Source organism: Chionomys nivalis, chromosome 6 (assembly GCF_950005125.1).
Source record: "Chionomys nivalis chromosome 6, mChiNiv1.1, whole genome shotgun sequence".
NCBI classification, from domain to species: Eukaryota; Metazoa; Chordata; class Mammalia; order Rodentia; family Cricetidae; genus Chionomys; species Chionomys nivalis.
In genome coordinates this window covers 94,716,815-94,739,465 of record NC_080091.1, presented here as the reverse complement: position 1 = coordinate 94,739,465, position 22,651 = coordinate 94,716,815, and the positions used below count along the sequence as shown (strand labels likewise).

Sequence of the window (22,651 nt, the reverse complement as noted above, 5' to 3'; positions counted from 1 at the left end):
ATGTTGACAGAAATTCAGAATATTTCTGCTTTATCTGTTATAAGATCTTTGTAGGACTTAGGTCAGCAGACTCCAATCTCATTGTCTGGAAACAGCACTCAGAAGTCTCTGGCTTCTGATTCTCATGTGGCAAAGTTCTTGACTCTCGGCTCAGAACCCACTGAAGAGACCCCACTGACTCTTTCAGCCTCAGCTCCAACTCTCTCCCGCAGTTATCACAAACCTCAAGCTGCACTGATCCACGTGATTGCCGCAAGTCCCCAGCGTCTTTGTGTATCTCCTGGTTCTTAATACCTTTTCTTCAGAGTCTGCCCGGGAATTCCCACCCGTCCTGTAAAGTTCAGATCAGATTCCCCAGGAAGCACATGACTGCTTCACAGGCGAGAGGGATAGGTTTCTCTGTGCCGCAGGTCCCACTGAACCATATTGCTAGAGAACACAACCTGTTACTGTATTCCCCTGGGAATGTGGGCTGCTGAGGATGGGACTTAAGTCTTGCTTTTCTTGTGGCTTCACTATCTAGCATGGGTCCTTCCACAGTGGAGGTCAGTGGTTCTCCATCTGTGGGTTGCAACCCCCTGCGGGGTCAGTCAACTCTATCCCGGGGGTTGAATACCATATACTATGTATATCAGATATTTATATTATGAGTCATAGCAAATTTCAGAGCAAGTAACAAAACTCACAGCAAAATTACAGTTACAAAGTAGCAACAAAAGTAAATTTATGGTTGCGGGTCACTACAACATAAGGAACTGTATTAAAGGGTCACAGCCTTAGGGAGATTGAGAACCTCTGATGTAAGATCTTTCTTCCATAGGTAAGTTCTCCTTCAGCCAACTGAAACTTTTCACGTCTTTACGAATTTCCATGATATGCTTTTAGACCCAACTGCCTCCAATCCAAACTCACATTTCTCATGAAACGTATTTATCTCTTGTAGTCTTGATAGAGAAGGGACGGTGAAAGACTTGTTAACCAAAAGGGGAAAAAAAGGAACTAAACATATCAGCCTACCCTATAAAATAAAATGAACTTTAATAATAAATCAGCAAATATTGACACATCTCTACCCCTGCTGTCCCTTAATTGTCTGTGTTCCTCGAGGCAAGAAAGATTTTTTTTTTCCCACTAGTTTGGAATCTCCCTTCCTGCTGCTGCTAATTACCTTCCCATCACCCCACTAGGGCAGATCACATGCTCTCCACCGGGGTGGCCCTGCCTATGAACATGGCTTGTGTTATTTACACACATCTCGCAGAGCATTCTGAGACGGAGTGTAGAGATACCTGTGGCCCAGAAGGACAAAGCATAATTGCCTGGAAGGAGGTTCTGCAATTTCCCCTCAGGAGAAATCATGCCAAACTCTGACTGCAGAGGCTGGAAAGGGAGGGCTGTGCTCAGATGCCCAGGGAGGCGGCCTGCTGTCCATTAGGAGTTAAACGGAGACCAGCAATTCATTTCACAGGTCATGTTCCAGCCATCAGAGTGTAATTACCGTCAAACCCCACTGGCACAAGCCCCAGCCGTATTATGAGTGAAAGTTCTATAGAATTCTAAAGGATCCCATCACCACTTCCGCCTTCTAGAGATAAAAAGACACTGGATTGCACTAGGAAAAAGGCCTGAATAAATGAATTAACTTGAGACTGAAACCATTTTTGTGGTTGCTGTTGGGTGTTTGCTTTTTTTTTTTTTTTAATGAAAAGAAAGCTTGCACTGTTGATGATGGAGAAACATGACTTGGTTTGGACGAAGTCAATCTGTTCGAAGCAGCAGATGAATTTGAGAACGCTGCCCTTCAGTTGCTATAGCAACGCGGAACGAGCTTTCTTAGGGGCTTGAGCAGCCTGTTTTTCTGCAAGCCAAACATCCCCTTGATCCCCCTGCGCTGGGTACACTTGAGACTAAGACAACAGAGCATTTGCAAAACACGGATTCCTTACCTATAAACTGTTTGTTTTGTGGGAAAGTATGATTCTCGGCTGCATGGGTCCATATGCAAAATGTCGACTAGAGTCAAGCACATAGTAATGATGATAAGACTTTTCTCTTTCTTGTCCCCTACACTCACCTCAGGGTTTTCTCAGTTTGTTCCCTTTTCAGTGCTGAATTGCTTACATGGCTGGCTGTCATGAACAGTGGTGCCCCCAACTTCCTGCTCCGTGACTGTGGGGAATGAGAGCTCTTAGGATAGATGTGGAATAAAGAGAGAAACAAACAGCCATGTTTAGCCCCTTCCCTGCAGGGGAAATTAGCCATCTTGCCAGACCTCTGCAAAGTGAAAGCAATTATCACTTCTTATCTTCCCACGATATATTCTCAAGCTCTCCCAAGGAGTTGTAAAAGTCACTGATCCCCAAGGGGGTGTGTATGAAAGTCAGTGGTCCCCAAAGGGTGTCTGGGGTGTGGAAGGGGGAGCTACCTGCTCTAACTTTCTGACTGGGCTTCTGAGGCTAGCAAGGCATCAAAGACCTCCGGATAGAATTGCAATCTTCAGTGTTCGTCCTGAAGCGGGAAATATGAGTGACCTTTTGTATAAAGAGACAGAAGTAACCAGGGCTTTGAAGGAGGAGAGGGACCATCTGGGTCTTCCGCTTATTGAACAGGGGGATCTCTCTGGGCACATCTGCTTAAGGGCCGTCACTGGGCAGCTAAAGGATCTAAACGAACTTTTCCTCCTGGGCCTTATTTTTACACTCTGGATAAGACACGGTTATCTAACCCCATCAGCTCTCCCATCCTCTTCTCCGCTCCTCCAAGCGAGCTGGGAGCTAGCCTGTTTTGCCAAGGAAGCAGATTCTAGCAAGGGTTACCATTTCTCTAGCTAGCCTCCCCCTGACACCTTTTTTCCTTATTTGAAATGGGGAGCAAGCATAGCGGAAGCTTGCATAGGTAGTGTCGGTATTCCTAAGAAACTGCTGAGAGACCACCATAGCTGCTCTTCACAGTGCTCCAGAACCACATCCGGTTCCGGGTACCTACGAGGGAGCTTGGATATCTCAAACAACCTGTGGAAAAAGAGCGGGAGACATCCCTGAATCTAGATGTGAGGCAGATAGATAGCTGTCACCGCCCGGGCCCCTGCTCTATCTGCCTCTCCCCCAACCTGACTGATGAGGGACTAAGTCGCTTTGGACTTGCCCCGCCCAGGCCAGCCACCGTCCCTTCCTTGAGGAGAAGGGTAGGGTGGAGGGCGGCTACGGGTTGACTCACCCGGGGTTGACTAGACTTCCTCCCTTTTGCGACACATGAGTGCAGTCTGGCTGAACTTTAGTGAACTGTGTCTGCTCGAGGCTCGCCTCCTCCTTCTTTGGTTATTATTATCACAGGATTCTGAGCAGACAGGTCCCCCCCCACCCCCCGTTGGAGCGGGAGCCGGAGCGGGGGCCAGTATGGAGAGCATCCAACTTTTAGGTTTCCCAGACAAACCTGTCCTGTTTACACATTTTTCTGTATCTCCCTCAGTCCTCGCCCACCTCCCCGCCCGCACCCCGAAATCTCTGCATATAAATTTCCCTTCCCTGGGTGTTTTACAATGAATATTGAAATATCCTTATTCGTCCACCATGCTTTGTAACTTCCCTAAGGCCTGTACCCACCACCAAGCTATCATCATCTAAAATATTAAAGTAGGGGCTGCTTGGAAAAGACCTTACTACCAGGACCTCCTCCCATAGGTGAGCTTCCTGCCAGCCTTGATCCAAATGCATGTGTGTTTAGCAAGCACACTGCATTGTAGCAGACCCACGGGCCTCTTCCCATCCTGTATTGTATATTTCCAGCAGTTTCATGTAGTCAGGATTGCCACCATGCAGTAAAAACACAACGCCCCATCAGTGATGCAAACCGGGACACGTGTGAGGTCTTGGGGTATATTTTTACTATTTTCTCCTGTAATTAAAACTACTCTTTTTTATTTGTGTTTTGAATCATTTCTTTAGGCTATGTTTCCAAAAATAGAACTCCAGGGCCAAAGACATAAACATGTTTATAGCTCTCGTTATTTTTTGTTCAGCTTACAGCTTTATAAAAGGGCCTGACTGACTGACGGAGCTGTCTCTTGTATATTGTGTGTACGATGGGTGTGTGTATATCTATTACAACACACAGCACCTTTTTTTTTAACAGCAACCCCCCCAACACACACACACACACATACCATATCAACCTCACGTTTACAGATGAGGACACTAAGGGCCACAGAGGTTAAGTAACTCAGTGTCAGATGACCAACGTCCTCTTTATGGCTGCATTGGTTTCAAGCGTTTGCTGTGCCCAGTCTGTCCCTGGTTTCAATGAGTAACTGCTGACTATGTCTCTAGCCTATAATTTCCTTAGCTTGGGCCACAGTGGAAACCGTGAGCATGGAGTCACAAACCTTCAGCCAAACTCCAGCTCCAACATATTAGTAAGTCATATAACCAGTGAGCCGCCGAGCCTTGCTAAGCCTCAGTTTCCCCAGAGTAAAAGGGTACGGCATCGCAACCTTATTTGGAGGCTTTAAATAGAAACTCGGCTTAGCAAACAAGCCAACACTGAAATAATGGTGCTCCTGTTTTTATTCTAATGAGAGACGCTTTGTTGTGACTCTCCCTTGGAGCTTTGTGGTGTAAAACAGAAGCTATTTATGAGTTTCCATTATAGCCTAATGCATAGCTTTCCATCCCTGCTGTCAATCACTGAATGATTCTCTAGGTGCTGGAACTTACTTCTGTGCTAAGTTTAGTGAGGGTTTTTACATATCTATTTATAAGCTGTGTCATAAAGCAGTTTCTTAAAATATCTGAGCAAAACTTATGAAAATAATAAAGATTATGAAAGGTACAGATAGATTATTTAGATGTTTACTAGTATTATAAGTAGGTATGTTTACTTCAAAATTTTAAAATATTCAATACTCACTGATCACAATTTTAAGTACAAATCTATCAGAACTTATACAATTAGAGTATTTATATAATAACAAATATTTAAAATATTTTATGGAAGTACTAAAGCATGTTAATTAGTAAGAACAATCTTTAAATAGTCAATGCTTATAGACTAAATTTGTCTATCCCTAAGGGCCTTGTAAGTGAGAAACCTATGACACAGCAAAAAGTGCATTGCCCTTAAAACTGGCTTTGACACTTGGTTGATACAAAACCTCTTTGGGGTTTCATTGTGTATAATTTTTTTAGAAGGCCCAATAAAACAATATGCCTAAAGCAATAAACAATCTCTGATATATCCCCTAAGAGAGGCATATAAATTTCATAGCTCTTCAGAATGTCAAAACAAAGCATATGTTACTTAAATCTCAGTGCATTTGTTTCTAAGGTGTGAATCCGAATTCTCTAGTAGTTCAGGAAAGCAAAAAGAGAAATGAAGACAGGAAGTCATCTACTGAAGCGTGGGAAAACAGCACACGGGAAGAGACAGTTCTCTCTGGTTCCCATAGGTCGCTGGAGTTCAACTTCATCCTCAGCAGGAGAACGAGGCTAGGAAGTGCCGTGGAACAACCTTGGGACACTGTAAGTGTGTATCGCTGTCATCGTTAATAAAAAGCTGACTGCCCAATAGCTTGGCAGGAAGAGATTGGGTGAGCGACCTGATCCAGAGAGAATGCTGGTAGGAAAAAGGGTGGAATCTGGACTCACAGCAGAGGCAGAGGGAGCAGGCGATGAACGTGCTATGCTAATAAGGTACCTCCAAATGGCAGAGCATAAATAAGGAATATGGGTTAATTTAAAATGTAAGAGTTAGCTAGTAACAAGCCTGAGCTATCGCCAAACATTTATAAGTAATCTTAAGTCTCCATATTGGTTATTTGGAAGCAGGTGGTGGGAACAGGAAAACTCCATCTGCAAAGAAGTCCTGGTCTAATCTGCTCTGGGAGGAGAAAGAAGAAGGAGGCGAGGATGTAGGGTGTTGTCAACTACACCTTTGGGTGCAGACGACTTGGAGAAATGTAGAGAATTGAGAACGGTTACGGATGGGAAAAAACTGTGCTGTGGTTGAATTGTACCACCCCCAAATTCCTACACTGAAGTTCTAAAATTGCCTCATTTCTATGTTTAGAAGCTGAGATTTTTTTTTTAAGGTAGGTTTCTCTATGTAATAGCCCTGGCTATCCTGAAACTCGCTCTGTAGCCCAGACTATTCTCAAACTCACAGAGATCCGTCTGCCTCTGCCTCTCCGGTGCTAGGATTAAAGGCATGTGTCACCATGCCTGGCTGGAAACTGGAAATTTTAAAGAGTTAATTAAGTCAAATGAGATTGTTAGGGTGAATCCTAATCCAATTTGACTATTATCTTTATGGAAAGAGATTTCAACATATGCATGGATAGAGAGAAGATGGTAAAACTACAGGGGAAAGACAACTGGGTACTAGCCGATGAGGGACTCCTAGGAAGGAGTCAACCCCATCCGTAATCCGTGGTTAGTCAGACCATTAGAACAAACAGAATGCACACCGGGGTTGGAGGGCAGGTGGTAGGAATGGCCATGGACAGGTTCCTAGTGCCTGGGCAGTAGAGGAAGCAGGACAAACCCTGGGCAGGATTATAGGAGAAGGGAATGAGCACAGTCGGGAACAGAGGGGTGCTCTGTGTAGGAAGAGACAACCAGCATCAAATGGCGCAAGCATCACCATTTGTTTTAAATACATCATTTTTTATATGTAAATGTGCTGCGTTTGGGTGGATTTACCCCACTTTCCTCGCTCAAGTTTCTGCTACAGTCAAAATTTCCTGCTGTCTCCCGCACACATATTCTGCTTATTTATAGTTTATTTTGTCTTGGTTCCTTCTTCTCCCCGCTCTTCATCCCTACTCCATTCTACCATCTCCTGGGTGGCGGGATTTCATGCACATCCTATGTTTCCAGGCCTTCCATACACTTCCTCATTCTCAAAGCAGGGGTGACGATGGTGCCCCGGAACGAGGTGGGTCCAGTGAGCAAGCCAGGCTCTGAAGGAACACACTGGAAAGAAACTCTAACCCAGAGGGGTTAGGAGAGCCAAAAAAGCTTGACAGACATGGCAGCTTCCACTTCTCGCTGCCTGCCCTCTTATACTCTCCTCTTGGGCTGTAGAAGACTCTGCATTATAGCTCCATGTAAATCTGTTCTCCACAGTATGCCTGGTCTTTTTAAAAATAAAGCGAGTTGTGATCCTCCCACGGTGGTGTTCTATTTTCTTCCTGCTCAAACCAAACACTTCAGAAGTTTCCCACTCTTTCCCATGCAGAATAAAGCTTCATCTTGGCCTATAGGCTATTCTTGGTCAGGCTCTTTCTTTTATTCCCGACCGATGCTGCACCGTGTTCCATCTTCCAGTGTCCTTCCTCAGACCCTCCGCTTGTGCTCTTCTCTCAGCCCAGAACAAAACCGAAGTCTCCTAACTTCCGAGCATCCACTTCTCACTTCCCTTTCTATGTTGATCAGTTTCCCATTCATGATGAAGCATGGAGACTGTTCATTCAAATCCTATGTTCTCATTTGGCAGAACAGACCTCCCTCCTTTGGGATCTCTGTGATATTCCCACTTGCCTGAGACACTTGTCCTTGCAAATGTGTGTGTGTGTCTCTGTGTGTATAACATGCTAAAATAGTGAGAAGTGAAAACAGCTATGAATTCTTTGTACTCCAATACAACTTTTACAAAAGGGAATAAGCCTAATGGTGCTCCTATTTTCAGGGCATCCTCTGTTTCCAAAGTAAGTAATTTTGACTGATATTCACATCCTCTTTTCCTGGACTCCTGGATGCAGAAAGTGTGGAAAGAGGAGCATCTCTGGACAGAGCACCATCAGGGATAGACACCTTATTCCCCCTCTTTTGGATTAGTCAAAAGCCTACTCAGAATTACTATGCAATTTCGAAGAAATTTAACAGTTAACATCAATTCTATACAATGCAGGCCTCCCCTAGCCTGCCTAGAAAGTTCCTGCATAGCTAGGATTAAGTGGGATAGGTTGGCTGATAACATGTCAAATGGAGCCATGATGCGCAGACACAATCCTGTCAATCCTGTTCAAAAGGTCATGACTGTTGCCTGCTGCTGCCTGGACACCTTTTCCTTGTCCAGTGTTTGGTGACCTGGAAGATAGTACTTTGCAGTCATACTAGTGGTTAAGGCATTTGGAACAAAGCTAATCTGTCTTACTAGAAGTACTTAACGATAAATCAACAGAAACTGAATTTGGATGCATCTTTAAGATGTGATCAGAAATAATGAAATGACTCTAGTAAGAATTCCCCAAGTAGAGATTACATCCATAGTCAAAATCCCGACTCTGCAGATAAGAGTATCTTATTTCCCTCCCATGTATACTTTGATTTACTCCGGGAAGGAGCTCTGAAAGGGGGAGGGGGGGATGGTTTGTTATCTTTAGCTACCAGAACAGAATGCCTTTGATCTCACACATCTTCTCTAGTGGCCATGCTTCCTGGGAGGTCAGAGCTGGGCACCATCAGTCCTGCCCTTGACTGAGGTTAATGACAGACACAGAATCTGTTGTACGCTGCTTTGAAGGAGCCAGAGACACCCAGCCCTTTGCAGCATGAGAAAGCCCCCAAAGCTGGAATTTACCTTCACGTCAGTAATAACTGAATGCTTTTAGGGTTAGATTGTGTTACTTTGTTTGAATTAATTTTGACGACGTGCTGGCTTTGGAGAGGAATTGTTTCGTGGACACTGGTACTCTGAACTTTATAGCTAATGGGTCTAAAGTGCACGTTATATGTAGGTTTTAACTAGTCCGGAGATTTTGTATGTAGCCAGTGATAGTTACTTTTTGTATGATTTTTGTTTGGACTGCAATGCTGTGCCTTTAACTCGGTCTTCTTGCTATCTTAAGTTCATTACTGTGTTTAATGGCACTCTTACAAGCCATTTCACATGTAAAAAGCAGAGCTTCCTGTTTTTGTTTCTAACAGCTTCATGTTGAACCTGAGACTTACGATGAACAGGTTGAGTGGCAGGCCTGCTATGTTCTCTCTTGTTATGTAAAGCTATGGCAGAATCTTGGCGGATAGAACACTTCAAAGGTTTGTTGTCTTTGTATAGTAACAGATTATGTTACTTAAACTTACATGAGAAATGCATTCACTGCTCTTCCTGGGTCATGCTTTACTAACATTTTGTGCCTCGCACCTCTGCTGAGTTATTAGGAATGTTAGAAGGAACCGATAAATCGTTTTTTTCATTTTACGATTTTAGATAATCAGTTGATATGGAATATAACTTGATATCCAATTTTCCCTGTTTCAGAGGATATAATGACTATAGAAGAATATGCCCAGAACATTTTGGCATGAAAAGAGATTGAATAAATAGCTAATTTACTTTAAAAACAAAAAAGGTGTTCAGGTAGGTGATAACAGAGAGGTCCAACCCCATGACTGAAACTGAGAAGGGGTACACTGGAGCATTCCGCTTGGATCTGGCTCAAGCTGGAGTCTTGCTCTTCCCCATTACCTAATGTATACCTCAGGGATGCTGAGGCTAAGGGGAGCTTCCTTGTTTTAGTATCAAGTATAACATGGCAAAAAAAAAAAATGGTTGTCTTGATACTGTCTGCTTTGAAGACTTTACCCCATTTATGATATTGCAGGTATGTATTTTGACCCTGTTCGTGTGGTCAGAAACAGGATTTGTGTCTCGTGGCTGTGGATCCTGATCGGCTGAGCTTTCTGGTAAAGAGAAGATGGTCTGAATGGAACCTAGAGCACAGAGAGATGTGACAGCTCTGACGGAGCCCTAAGGAGCATCTGTGGAGAGACCGTCAGGTGCTGCGTTTAGTTTTCAACTGATAAATCAGCTGGTTCATTTTACTTATTAAAAAGTGTGACCCGAAGAGATCTATCTATCTATCTATTATCTATCTATCTATCAACTATCTATCTATCTATCTATCTATCTATCTATCTATCTATCTATCTACTTATTGTAAAGACAGGGTGGCAGTTTGCAGCCTTGGCTGACTTGGAATTCTCTGAGTAGACCTTGGAATTTACTATGTAGACAATCCTGGCCTTGAACTCATAAAAAGATCCTCTTGCCTCTGCCTCCAGTAGTCACAGATAATTCCAGTTAATTGTTCTTACTGACTAATTTCACAAGAGATTTTGTGTTGGACAAAAAATTATGAAGTATAGATGACTAATATCTACTGAAATTAAAAAACTGGTATTTAAAAAATTGGTATGAGTTTTCTCAAATCAACTATAAATAATTACAAAACAGGAATTAGAAATGGTTAGATTCCAAAGATCATACTGTTTAACAGCATTGACACCGACTCTTTAAGATGGAGAAAACAATTGATAAATTTATTATAAAGCATTTGAAACCAGTTTTGTTAAGTCCAAATAAGAGCAGGCAACACTAACCACATTTCAGAGTTCTGTATTGTTCTGTGTCCATGTAGAATATTCTAGGCAGCATGACAGTTGAGTCATTAGCAAGAAAAAACATCCCAGGGAGTAGAGTGCACCACAAATTGTAAATATTCGAGTTTACTGGAAGCTTCTCAGTTGGAATGTGCATCCCAACTGAGGTTTAAAAAAAAAAAATAGAAGTCTTAGGTAATAGTGTGTGAACCCACACCCATAAAATAGCTGTGTCCCTAATCACTACCAATTCAGAATGAGTCTAGGATAAGGACTTACACCTCTTCGCCATCAACATTCGGCTCTTTTCCTCAGAGTCAAGGTTATCATTGTACGTACACCACAGAGAGAAAATACAATTTGGTTTGCTGTTAATTTTTGCTTTGCTTAATTTTTAGATACTGAAATTGAGTCGCCCTATCAAATACGGTCTTGATTTTGCCTGTGGGACTGTCACAGACTCTGGGGTTGACGTGTTCACATGAGGGTTGGCTGGCGAGCACCGAGGGCACAGAGGACGTGTTTTATGCGGCTGCTGACTTTTCAGTGATGGACTGGCATGAACTGTTCCTGACCTGACCCATGGTGAATGCTCCAGGGTGGCTTTATCCAGATGCGGAGGATTTCTGCCCCAGATGGCATTTCCCTTGAGTCTAAGTTTCTGTGGATCCAAAATGAAGGTCACAAGAAGAAGATTTGGGAAACTGACTGGATTTGATCCTGGAGGCCATTTTTGCACGTGATGTCACATCAAAAGGCAACACTGGAATCCACTCCCACATCAGCCGTTAGGGTCACTCCCTAAGAAAAGGCTTTTCTCAGCTTGGTAGGAAATGCAGAACTAAGGAGTAAGAATAAAAACATTTTCCCTTGCTGGCTTAGTTTATTACATTGTTTCACAAGCCCTTCTCTGAAAAATCCCTGCTGGCCAAACGCTTCCAGCAGCACCTGCTGCCTGCTGCTTACAGTGTCGCCTAAACTTGCCAGGTGCAAATCAAGTAATTAATCAGCCTTAAGGAGACACTATAGCGGTGTCTTCCAGACCACAGCCATGCCAGCACTCCGTGCTGGTGTCCTATCTGCAGGCTGGGCTGCTGAGAGAGTGTAGAGGCCTCATGCAGACCAGCTGCGGCTCCCGAGATTTCACTCTCGCCTTCAGAATGTGGACAACTGAGGTCTTGAAAATTCTGGTGGGAGAAGTGAGCACCTCCAAGCACCTCTATGCACCTCCATGCACCTCCCACTCTGTCCAGGCTGCAGGCAGGAAGCATGTTACCATCCTGCACTGGGAAAGGCACAAAGACAGCTGTACGCCACCAGGAAATGCACAACCTCAACCCGTTATCCTATTCAAAGGTCTCCAAGCTGCTGTATTCTGGATGGACAGGAAATGTTCCTTCGGTGTCCCTGGATATAATGGAGAATCTTAAAGATGACTTCTGCACCCCAGAAAGATCTGTCAAGGATGGATGCTCTTGATGGAAGACACTAACTGAGTCTTGGAAAGCCCCTCCGCCACTGCCGCCACCACAATTCAACTTTGAAACTCAGGAAATGAGGGAGGCACTGTTGCCTGTTCTAAACCTGGTATTCATGTGCCTTTTCCAGCAAAAGGCACTTTTAGCCTTGTGCTTATTTTCTCTGAGCCTAACGACTAGATCCTCACCGTGTCATTTCAGTGACTCTTCTTGACCTCAGCTTTCAAAGACAGTTAACACAAACACAACACAGTCTCCCTTCGCTTCTCGTTTAGATGCTGGAGTGCACCTGTCACATCACTGCTGCCCGGGTGGACAGGAGAAAGAAGAAACAGGCGAAACTAATCCACCGCATTCTTTCGTTACCTCTACCTGGCCTCTGCTTGACCTGAAAACAAGAATTTCGTGTGCCAGCCACCAATCACAGCAGGTACAGTAGGAAGCGTGATGACAGAACCCACAGGAAGGAAGAGCTATCTCACTGACCTTTCAGCAGGAAACTCCCTCTACTCTTTGACTGACAGCTCTGAGCTTCGGCCCATGAAGTCTATTTGTTTTGGCAGAAACTTAGAATCTGGGTAACGCCAGTTTCCTCACCAACTGGGAATTCAACTTAATATGTAAACTTGTAACAAGCAGGTTGAGCAGATTCACTGCCTTGGTTACTCTTGGCATGCGCTGCCGGCACACTTGAAGGGTTGAGTCAGGGGACACCGCCGTCATACACGTGGACATGCCTTTGTTTTCTGTCATCTGTTCTGTCCGCTGCTGACTGTAAGTTCTGAGTGTGTCCTAACCTGAGAGGGCTGTGATCTGGAAACCGGCGACACCCAGAGTGGCCAGGAGCTCTGCTCAGTTGCTTCATCTTCTAGGTTAAAAATGTGGGTGGGGTGGTGGGGTGCAAATAAAGTGGCTGGAAAGGTTTTGGTTTTCACATTTCAAGGTTCAGCCAGGTTTCTCTCTGTGGGGACAGAAATCCTGCTGGCCGGTTCATCCCTGGCATCCCCCGCTCAGCCTCGCATGGAATAGGTGAGGGTGAATGAATACATTTGTCAGCGCTTTCTGAATTGCGCCGTGTGCATTTTTCATATCTTATAAAGTTAGTTACAATGAGGGTATATCTTAACATGGAAGCTAGTACGTTGACAGTGCCTCATATTTCATTCCTATCCATTTCCTGGATCAGTGTATCAGCTAGTCCATCCAGAAATGGAAATCTTCCACACTTGGGAGGAACAGAAGATGGACAATCGCAGTGGCTGTTCACGTATTTCCCAGCTGGATCAGGGTGATTAAGGAAAACTGGGCCTGACCCTACATCCAGTGCCTTCTGCCAAACCTGAGTGAGGTCAGTGACTGAGTTGCTACGATGGAATTCCCTGCACACCAGGAGAAAATGCCACAATCCACTGTCTTCAAAGGCAGTGAGCCTTCCCTTCTCCTACTTAAAGGCACCTGATATGCCAGGCCAGTTTGGACGTCTCTGCTCCGAGAGGTGCATTCTGCTGGAGCCGCCTCACGTTTAAAGAGGGAAAACAAACGGAGCGTGGAGAGGTGCTGGTGCGGACACAGATCTCACAGCCGGCCAAAGTCCCCAATGAGTCACTCGAATGGGCCCATGACCACTTACAGCCTCCCCGCTATTTTTTCCATCTAATTTACTGAAAAACAAAATAACACTTTAAGTGTTACTCACACGCACGCGGTAAGAGTCATGTAATTATCATTATTCCGTTCTAAGTCTATTTCAAGCTTTGCTAAATCCAACTTAACCTAAAAAGTCACTGCTGCGATCTCTAGGCTTTCTCCGCAGTTTGGCTCAAAGCCGACTTCACAGCCTCGGTCTCTGGCTGTGAGAGAGGCCAGTGTGTTCCTCCTTTCCTTGCTGAATACCCTGGAGACTTCTCAGCCTCCCTTGATGTCATAATGACCTCAGGGAAGAGGCCGGATGGAAACCCAGTGATCATTAGGGCTAGTGTTGCATCTTTCCTTACAGCCCCAGACTCTGACGTAGCAAGCTGAGCTAGAGACGTCAGAGGAGGCTGGCAACACCGCTGCCAGCTTAGGTTTCTGAGTGACTGTGTCCACTGTCCAGTTGAGGCACTCAGATTTTAGGGGATCATGGGTTACTCCGGCACCGTGCAGCCTGCCCTGACTAAAATATCAGTAAACATGCTGAAGACATGACGTATTTACTCCAAATTAAAGAGGGCAAATCACAACTCCAGAGACACGCTTAGGCCCCAAGAGTGAGTGAGTTCTTCCTTCCTGTGCAAATGACATGTAAATGACAAAATTCACGTATTCAGTGTCCTAGTCAAGGTCACCACTGCTGTGATGAAAAACTGTGGGTAAAAGCAACGTTTATCATTGAAGGAAGTCAGGACAGGAATTCAAACAGGGCAGGAACCCAGAGTCAGGAGCTGATGTAGAGGCTATGGTGCTTATCACTGGCTTGCTTCTCGTGGCTTGCTCAACCTGCTTTCTTATAGAAGCCAGGACTACCAGTCCAGGCATGGAACCCCCCACAATGAGCTGTGCTCTCCCCTATCAATCACAACTTATGAAAATGCTCTATAGGCTTGCCTACAGCCTGATCTTACGTAGGTATTTTCTCAACTCAGGAACCCTCCTCTCCAGTGACTCATGGTTGTGTCAAGTTGACACAACACTACCCAGAATATTCCATAAGTATTCATGAAGCAAGGTACCTTCTACATGTTGCAAATTCAATACTAGATGAAACCAAGACAGAAGATGTCTGCACTTGTGGACCATAGATTTCATGGTCGTGGATAAAGTTAAAAACAAACAAACAAACAAAAACAAAAACAAAACCAACCAACCAACCAGAAAGTGAAAAGTGCTTTGGGGGGGAAGTAATGGGAGGGAGATATGAAGTTCACAGAGGAGGAAGAAAGGCTGCATTCCCACCGTCTATGGCATTGCCTGGCCCTCAGCGAGCCTTCAGGGAATAAGGGCCCAGTCACTAAAGCACACTATGAGCTCTCAACTTTCCTTCAGTTTTAGCTCCACACTGTCTAATACATCTTTCTGTACGTATATGGCCCTGAGAACTTGCCCCACTTGGCCCATTGCCCAAGAAAGTAGGAGCGGCAGGTGCTAACGTCTCGGAATAGCTCTGTCACCATCTGAGATTTTCCTCATGACTCTTTTCCCAATTGCCCACTGCCTTCTCCTACTGCAATCTGGTCTTTGCTGGGCTCCCAAATACTGGTTCCATTTTTCCCTCACAAACTGCTCTTGACTTTTGGTGTTTGATGCTGGGGGATATGTAAGCTTCTCAGGTAACTCTCAACTTCCCTTCAATGACACCTCTCATTCCACAGATTAGAGATGTCAGTTAGTGTCTGCTCCCTGACTCCAACGTTTGCCATGCTTAACCCCTGGCATTTGGGTAGCCACATTGTAACCCTACAATCCTTTTCTTTTTTCCCCTCCTCCTGGCTCTGGTGATTAAGCTAATGGTGGACACCTGAGCCACGCTAATCCTTTAGTTTATAGGTATTCAGAAAGAAAAAAAAATAGATGAGCTGGGAAAGCTAAGTTTTCTCTCCTAAATGTGAATTAAGTCAGACAGAGCATATGAGTTAATGAACCTGAAGAGCCACTGTGGAGCCGTGTTCTCAGGCACACAACAAACCGACAAACCAAAGTTTTGAGGTGGCAGAAACTTTGAGTCAGCAGAAAAGGCTACACAGCAAAGCAAGAAAAGCAAAGCTGACATCAGGAAGAGAAAAGGTCAGAGAAGACCAACCGGTGTGTTTATTGTTCTGTGGAGTTGTAGCAAAAGAGCTTTATGCCTTACCGCCTACTAGACCAACCCGAACCTCCAGAACAAACTCGCTCTGTCACGTGATCTTGACAATCTTCCTTCTTGTCTTTATAGTCAGAAAATCCATCAAAACCCCACTAAATCCCCACCAAAAGACCAGGCCATATCGCTTCTATTTTCTTTCTACAATTGCCCTACCCATTTGATTCCCTGGCCACGCCAGGAAGACATGAATTCGTCCCCAACTTCAAAAAGTCAGAAAACAGGACTGTAAAACATGATTTCCAAAGAAATATGAACATGGCAATAGAGGCTCGAAGTGTAAAATTGTCTTGAGGATGACAACGCAGTTAGCAGCTAGAGCTGGGGAGGTGCCAAGGCTGCCCACGTCTCTTTGAACTCATCGGTGTATGCAGACGATCCCAATGGCTATGCTTCTATTGCTTTAGACTTTGTTTGGGACTCAGGGGCCACTTGAGACTTAGTGCCCCAAATGAAACCTGTCTGTTCTCCTGGTCCTTGGCACCCTGCTTCGCTTGGCAGCGAACCCACCCAGGAACTGAACCTCCACTGCCAGGTTTCTTCCTCCTCAATTTCCAATGAATGGCATTCTTCCCAGAAAAAAGTCCAATGTTTCTTTGAGACCAGGCACATATTAACTGAGGGCCAAGGGACTTCCTTACCACAGGGCCCTGTACTTCCTGGCGGTTTTGCCTGTAGAGCTTTGTGGTTGTTCATCCATCCATCCATCTGGCTATAATGGGGACAAAAGAGACAGCAAGGGCAGTGACCTTTTTTGTAGTGCTTGCCCCCTCCCTTCCTTCACATCTCTGCTCAGCTGCCCATCACAGATGGACTCTGAGTTTACGGCACACAGAGTAACAATTGCATCATGACGTCACGTCACTTTTCCCTCTTCATAGCACTGTGGTGATCTTGACAGCTGTGATTTCATGTCTTTGCAGTAGAAGAAGAGTGCAGAAATGGATGGAGAAATGGGAGGAGAAAGGAAGTGAGGAAGGAATGGAGGGAGGGAGGGAGGAGGAGGAAGAGGAAGGGGGATTGCTGTACCTCTTCCAGTGCCTGGAAGCTAGTAGGTGATCAATAAATGTTTGTCGTGAATTCCAGGGAAAGGCACCCAGAGGAAAGGAAACTAGTCCTGGCTCACAAAGAGTTTTCTCGTGAGTATGTACAGGAAAGGCATTTCGAGTACAAAGAAGGACATCAGCTAAGGTCAGAGGTCCTACAGTACACAAGGCCCCAAGAGGATGGATGGAGCGCTGTGGTTCTCATGCAGCCGAGAATGGGGCAGAGCAAGAGAAGGCGAGTGTGCACAGAGGCTGGAACATGTGTGAGTTCAGGTAGCTGCCAGACTACAAGAGAAAAAAAATACAGCTTGTGGAAGGCTAGAACCAGAGACAGGAGCAGGGACCCTGCTGCAGCTCTCCAGACAAGACAAGGCACCAGAGCCCCGAATACCAAGATCTCACGCATCTGAAACCACAGGCCCTGCCCCTGCAGAGCAGAGAGCACCATTACCTTTGAGCTCTGCTTTAAAATACTCAGGACCTGTGTAGGGGAGCTGCTTCCCTTACAGAGAGCCAACAGGGAGGTGGCCTAGCCCCTCCCCATCCAGTGGGACTACTTCTAGGTCTTATGTCTTCTCGTCCTCATGAGTACTGGGTAGCAGCAGGTTTTCTATCCAGTCCCCTTGAGTAAGGGAGATGGGTTGTGCACTTCCCCAAAGACTTTCTTTTGTGGACACAACCACAGAAACAGTTCTCAGTCTTGGTGGCCTATGACAGTGGCTTTGGGGCATTTGATCTGCAGTCCGACCCCTCGGCAATTCTGTCTGTCTACCTCTCAGTGGTGCTCTTGTTTATGCTTTTAACTCTCCAAGAGAATCTGTCCAGCATTAATTCAAACTATAGGACTTGAGAAGAAACAAACCACTTTCCTCATCCGTCTTTGCATTGTAGATAGAACTGTGATTTTCTCCTACTTTTTTTTTATTTCATTAACTAACAAGGAAATCAACATCATCAACAACAACAACAAAAATTCATTTGCAAACTTTTTTCATGTAACATTTCAGGTGGTTGATGAGGAAATTCTAGCTTAGATAGATAGATAGATAGATAGATAGATAGATAGATAGATAGATAGATAAAATACAACAGGCTAAACTAACTGCATTACAATCAGCAGTCAGGGCTGATTAAAGTTAATTTCAAATATTTTACATTCCAAATCCTGGGTTCCCCCACCAACTCTATTCTATAAGAATCTCCAGTCAACACACCTCTCTAATCAGCCCCTCTCTATTGCTTGCCTCTAGATACTGTGCTATTTCTAGATTTTGTGGAGGACATTTTTATTTCATTTTACCTGCATGTTGATACTATGTGGTAAGAATCAAGACCCCCATGGTGATAAGACAGGTTTACAGCGAACAGAGATCCAGCTCAGTTGGCAGACAGCAGTAAATGATGGATTCACACTTATATACCAATCTTCTGACTCCACCTCCAGTGTTCCCAACTGTGGACTCAGAATCGTCAGGACCAAAAACTCTGGCAAGAGCAAAGTAGTCTTAGAAAGAATATTTTAGGTCCAAATAAAATAATATAAGCTATTCATACTATTTCTTCCAATTTTCCCACACCCCCTGAGGTCTTTTCATAAACACTACACACCTGAGATCTCCACTTTGCCACTTAGGTAAGTCACACAGGCTACCCTATAAGAAAAAACTTGCCGATGGCTACCATATTGCCCCTCCAAAAGCAGTGATTCTTAGATTATTCTGCTTCTCAGAAAATGCATGTGCAGATGCACATTCGCACAGTGTGAATAAGTGAGAAACAGGACATGCCTTACTGTGATGTCACAGTGTGCACCATGTCATCACAGCTCAACTGTAAAGCACAGTGCTCCCCTGTGCAACACAATAATGCCTGGTGACATCAACTCTCCATTGAGCTGTCAGAATGCTCCATTGTGCCAAGGCAATGTTGCATTGTAAGATTGTAGCTCCACAGTGATGCTACAATATAGGAGTGATATCACAATTCTCGTTTGTACCCTCACAATGCTGCATGTGACATCAGTACTTCTTCATGGTTTTACAAACCAATGCTGCCTGGTGACATCATAGCTGCCTGTGTAAATTCAAACCTGTATTATGATATCACGGATCCATTGTGACATCACTATGCTCCACTGTGGCATCACTATCCTCCACTGTGACGTCACTATGCTCCACTATGGCATCACTATGCTCCATTCTGGCATCACTATGCTCCACTGTGACATCACTATGCCCCATTCTGGCATCACTATGCTCCACTGTGACATCACTATGCTCCACTGTGACATCATTATGCTCCACTGTGACATCACTATGCTCCATTCTGGCATCACTATGCTCCACTGTGACATCACTATGCTCAACTGTGACATCACTATACTCCATTCTGGCATCACTATGCTCCACTGTGACATCACTATGCTTCACTGTGACATCACTATGCTCCACTGTGGCATCACTATGCTCCACTGTGGCATCACTATACTCCATTCTGGCATCACTATGTTCCACTGTGACATCACTATGCTCCACTGTGACATCCACTATGTTCTACTGTGACATCGCTATGCTCCACTGTGGCATCACTATGGTCCACTGTGACATCACTATGCTCCACTGTGACATCACTATGCCCCATTCTGGCATCACTATGCTCCACTGTGACATCACTATGCTCCACTGTGACATCACTATGCTCCATCTGGCATCACTATTCTCCACTGTGACATCACTATGCTCCATCTGGCATCAGTATGCTCCACTGTGACATCACTATGCACCACTGTGACATCACTATGCTCCATTCTGGCATCACTATGCTCCACTGTGACATCACTATGTTCCACTGTGACATCACTATGCTCCACTGTGACATCACTATGCTCCATTCTGGCATCACTATGCTCCACTGTGACATCCACTGTGTTCTACTGTGACATCACTATGTTCCACTGTGACATCACTATGCTCCACTGTGACATCACTATGCTCTACTGTGACATCACTATGCTCCATTCTGGCATCACTATGCTCCACTGTGACATCACTATGCTCCACTGTGACATCACTATGTTCCATTCTGGCATCACTATGCTCCACTGTGACATCACTGTGCTCCATTCTGGCATCACTATGCTCCATTGTGACATCACTATGCTCCACTGTGACATCACTATGCCCCATTCTGGCATCACTATGCTCCACTGTGACATCACTATGCTCTTCTGTGACATCACTATGCTCCATTCTGGCATCACTATGCTCCACTGTGACATCACTATGTTCAACTGTGACATCACTATGCTCCACTGTGGCATCACTATGGTCCACTGTGGCATCACTATGTTGCATTCTGGCATCACTATGCTCCACTGTGACATCACTATGTTCCACTGTGACATCATTATGCTCCGCTGTGGCATCACTATGCTCCACTGTGACATCACTATGCTCCATCTGGCATCACTGTGCTCCACTGTGACATCACTATGCTCCATCTGGCATCACTATGCTCCACTGTGACATCACTATGATCCATTCTGGCATCACTATGCTCTACTGTGACATCACTATGCTCTACTCTGACATCCCTATGCTCCACTGTGGCATCACCATGCTCCACTGTGGCATCACTATTCTCCACTGTGACATCACTATGTTCCACTGTGGCATCAATGTTCCAGTTTGCTCAATAGTGTCCAACTGTGTGATCACAATGTTTCACTGTGGCCTCACAGCTATGTTGGGCCATCACAATGATCCATTGTCACATCACAGCACCTTATTGTGTCAACACAGCCTGCACTGTGACATTACAAATTCAATGTGATATCAAAATGCTCTGTTGTGACACCACAGTGCTCCATGGTTCAAACATGACACTGTATTTTCAGACAATAATGGTGATATGTGCAGCCCTATTGTATTGTCACAACGCTCCATAGTGATGGCATAAGGACACGAGTTTTTAAAAGTAGCTTCTCTGATGTCACAATAGAACAGAGTGCATCTGTGGAGTAGACTAGGGTGATGTTATAACAGCACTGTGATGATACAAAGGAGTTGTGACGTCACAACGAACCAATGGGACCGCATGCACAGTGCTCCATTTTGGGATATATAGCTCAAAGGATTGATCTTTGTCATTCTGGGAGATCGGTGGCATCCTATCTTCTATCTTCCCCTTTCCTCCTGTATTTCTCTTTCTGAATATTCTATAACCAACATGGAATGCTTCCCAATCAAGAGAGACTCAATGAGAGAAAACAAGAGTCTCTGAAATCCCCTTTTTCTTCCTTACCTACCCTACTGTCATACATTGGCAACAAAACCCACTCACCATTCTTTCTTTCATTAAGCCTAAATAAACACTCCCTTACTATCACAAGAGTGTCATTTGTGATTACAGTTTTACTGAAAGTCTATAAATGATAAAATTACTCGATGGGTCATCATACACCTCAGGTATTACATACAAGGAGGAAGAAAACCCTTTTCTCTCCATTTTGCATCTTGAGAAACATCTCCATGGTCTCACTTGTCATTAGCTTCCAAACGCCTGAGGTTGGCAGTATTCACGTCAAGATAAAACACACAAGTCATTGTAGGAAGTCACATATACAATTATGGAAAGAAATACAGAAAGCATCTATAGTGGAAGGCTAAATTTTATGACTGTGAACTATGAGTAGGCTGTCCTGAGTATTTATTGTTCAAACTTTTGGGAATCGGAAGGCGTAGCAATTGTAGTTATCCTGGGACAATAGACAGAGGCCCCAAACCTTCTAAGAAAATTGGGGTATAGGCAGCCACATAGGGAATTAAAGAAAAGAATTAGGAATTCCCACTGCGATGGCTCCTCAGACACTAATTATCCAGGTCCGTTCACTTTAGCTTTTGACAGTCCTAAAGCACATTCCCTGTGTCACTGGCCCCACTCCACAAAGACCCTGCGGTCCCCATGTATACACAGAGCCTTTGCACCAGCCCTGCCTTCCCAGGGAAATCCCAGGTCTTCACGTGCACCTTTTGTCTGGGAATCTGGAACTTGTTCTTCCTGGTCCTTTGTGTCTATAGCCTACTGTTAAACAGGGCAGTTGCCAGCTCTGTGAACCTCGCTAGTGTGACTGCAGAAGCAGGTCCAGTCAGTCTGCCAAAACAAAGGCAAAGGGTCCCTGGAGCTGGGTCTTGGCTAAAGAGCATACATAGACTCCAGCTTTGCTGCTAGTAAGGGCTCCTTCCTGTGGTTGCAGAACATGATTTAGGGGTAATGAGGAAGCCCTGTAGTGTTACACACAGGCTCCACTGGTGCAAACTCGCACATGGCCATAACGCATGTACATTTCTTTCACCAGTGAAAATTTAAACACAGGAGCGACCCATCACCCCTTGAGGTCTTCCTCACCCCCCCCCCAGTCTCTATCTCTCTCTCTCTCTCTCTCTCTCTCTCTCTCTCTCTCTCTCTCTCTCTCCTGTGTGGACTCTTGGATATGCTAATCCTCATTCCACACCATGCAAGAATTCAACGCCAGAAGTTATGGCCAGCGGTATCCTTGGGCAGATCATGTAAAGGCTTTTGACTTTAAATTAAGACTCCATTAAGATAATAAAATGTTTTCTTCAAGTTTATTGTTATTCTGCCTAAGGGGTCTGTGGGGAACACAGGATAAAAACTATAGAGGGAAAAAAACATCTCCTTCACTATGGAAACAGATTCATTTATTTTTATGGGCTGATTTTTTAATTCCTCTCCCTGGGCAAAGCCCCACTAGTTTCTTCTGTTTGGAGAACGAGCTCATTCGCAGCAGTTTGCTGCATGAGGTAGAGAGGTAGGCTCCCAACAGAGTCAAGATGTACAGTAGACACCCGCCCCTCCCCCACCCCGGTGCTCTGACTACAACAGAACGCC

General features: G+C 44.8%; 1 protein-coding gene across 4 annotated transcripts in view; it reads right to left on the bottom strand.

Moving 5' to 3' along the window:
- Rasgef1b (RasGEF domain family member 1B) overlaps nt 1–22,651 on the bottom strand; it is a 516,000-nt gene that overhangs the window by 149,536 nt on the left and 343,813 nt on the right. The window lies entirely within an intron of this gene.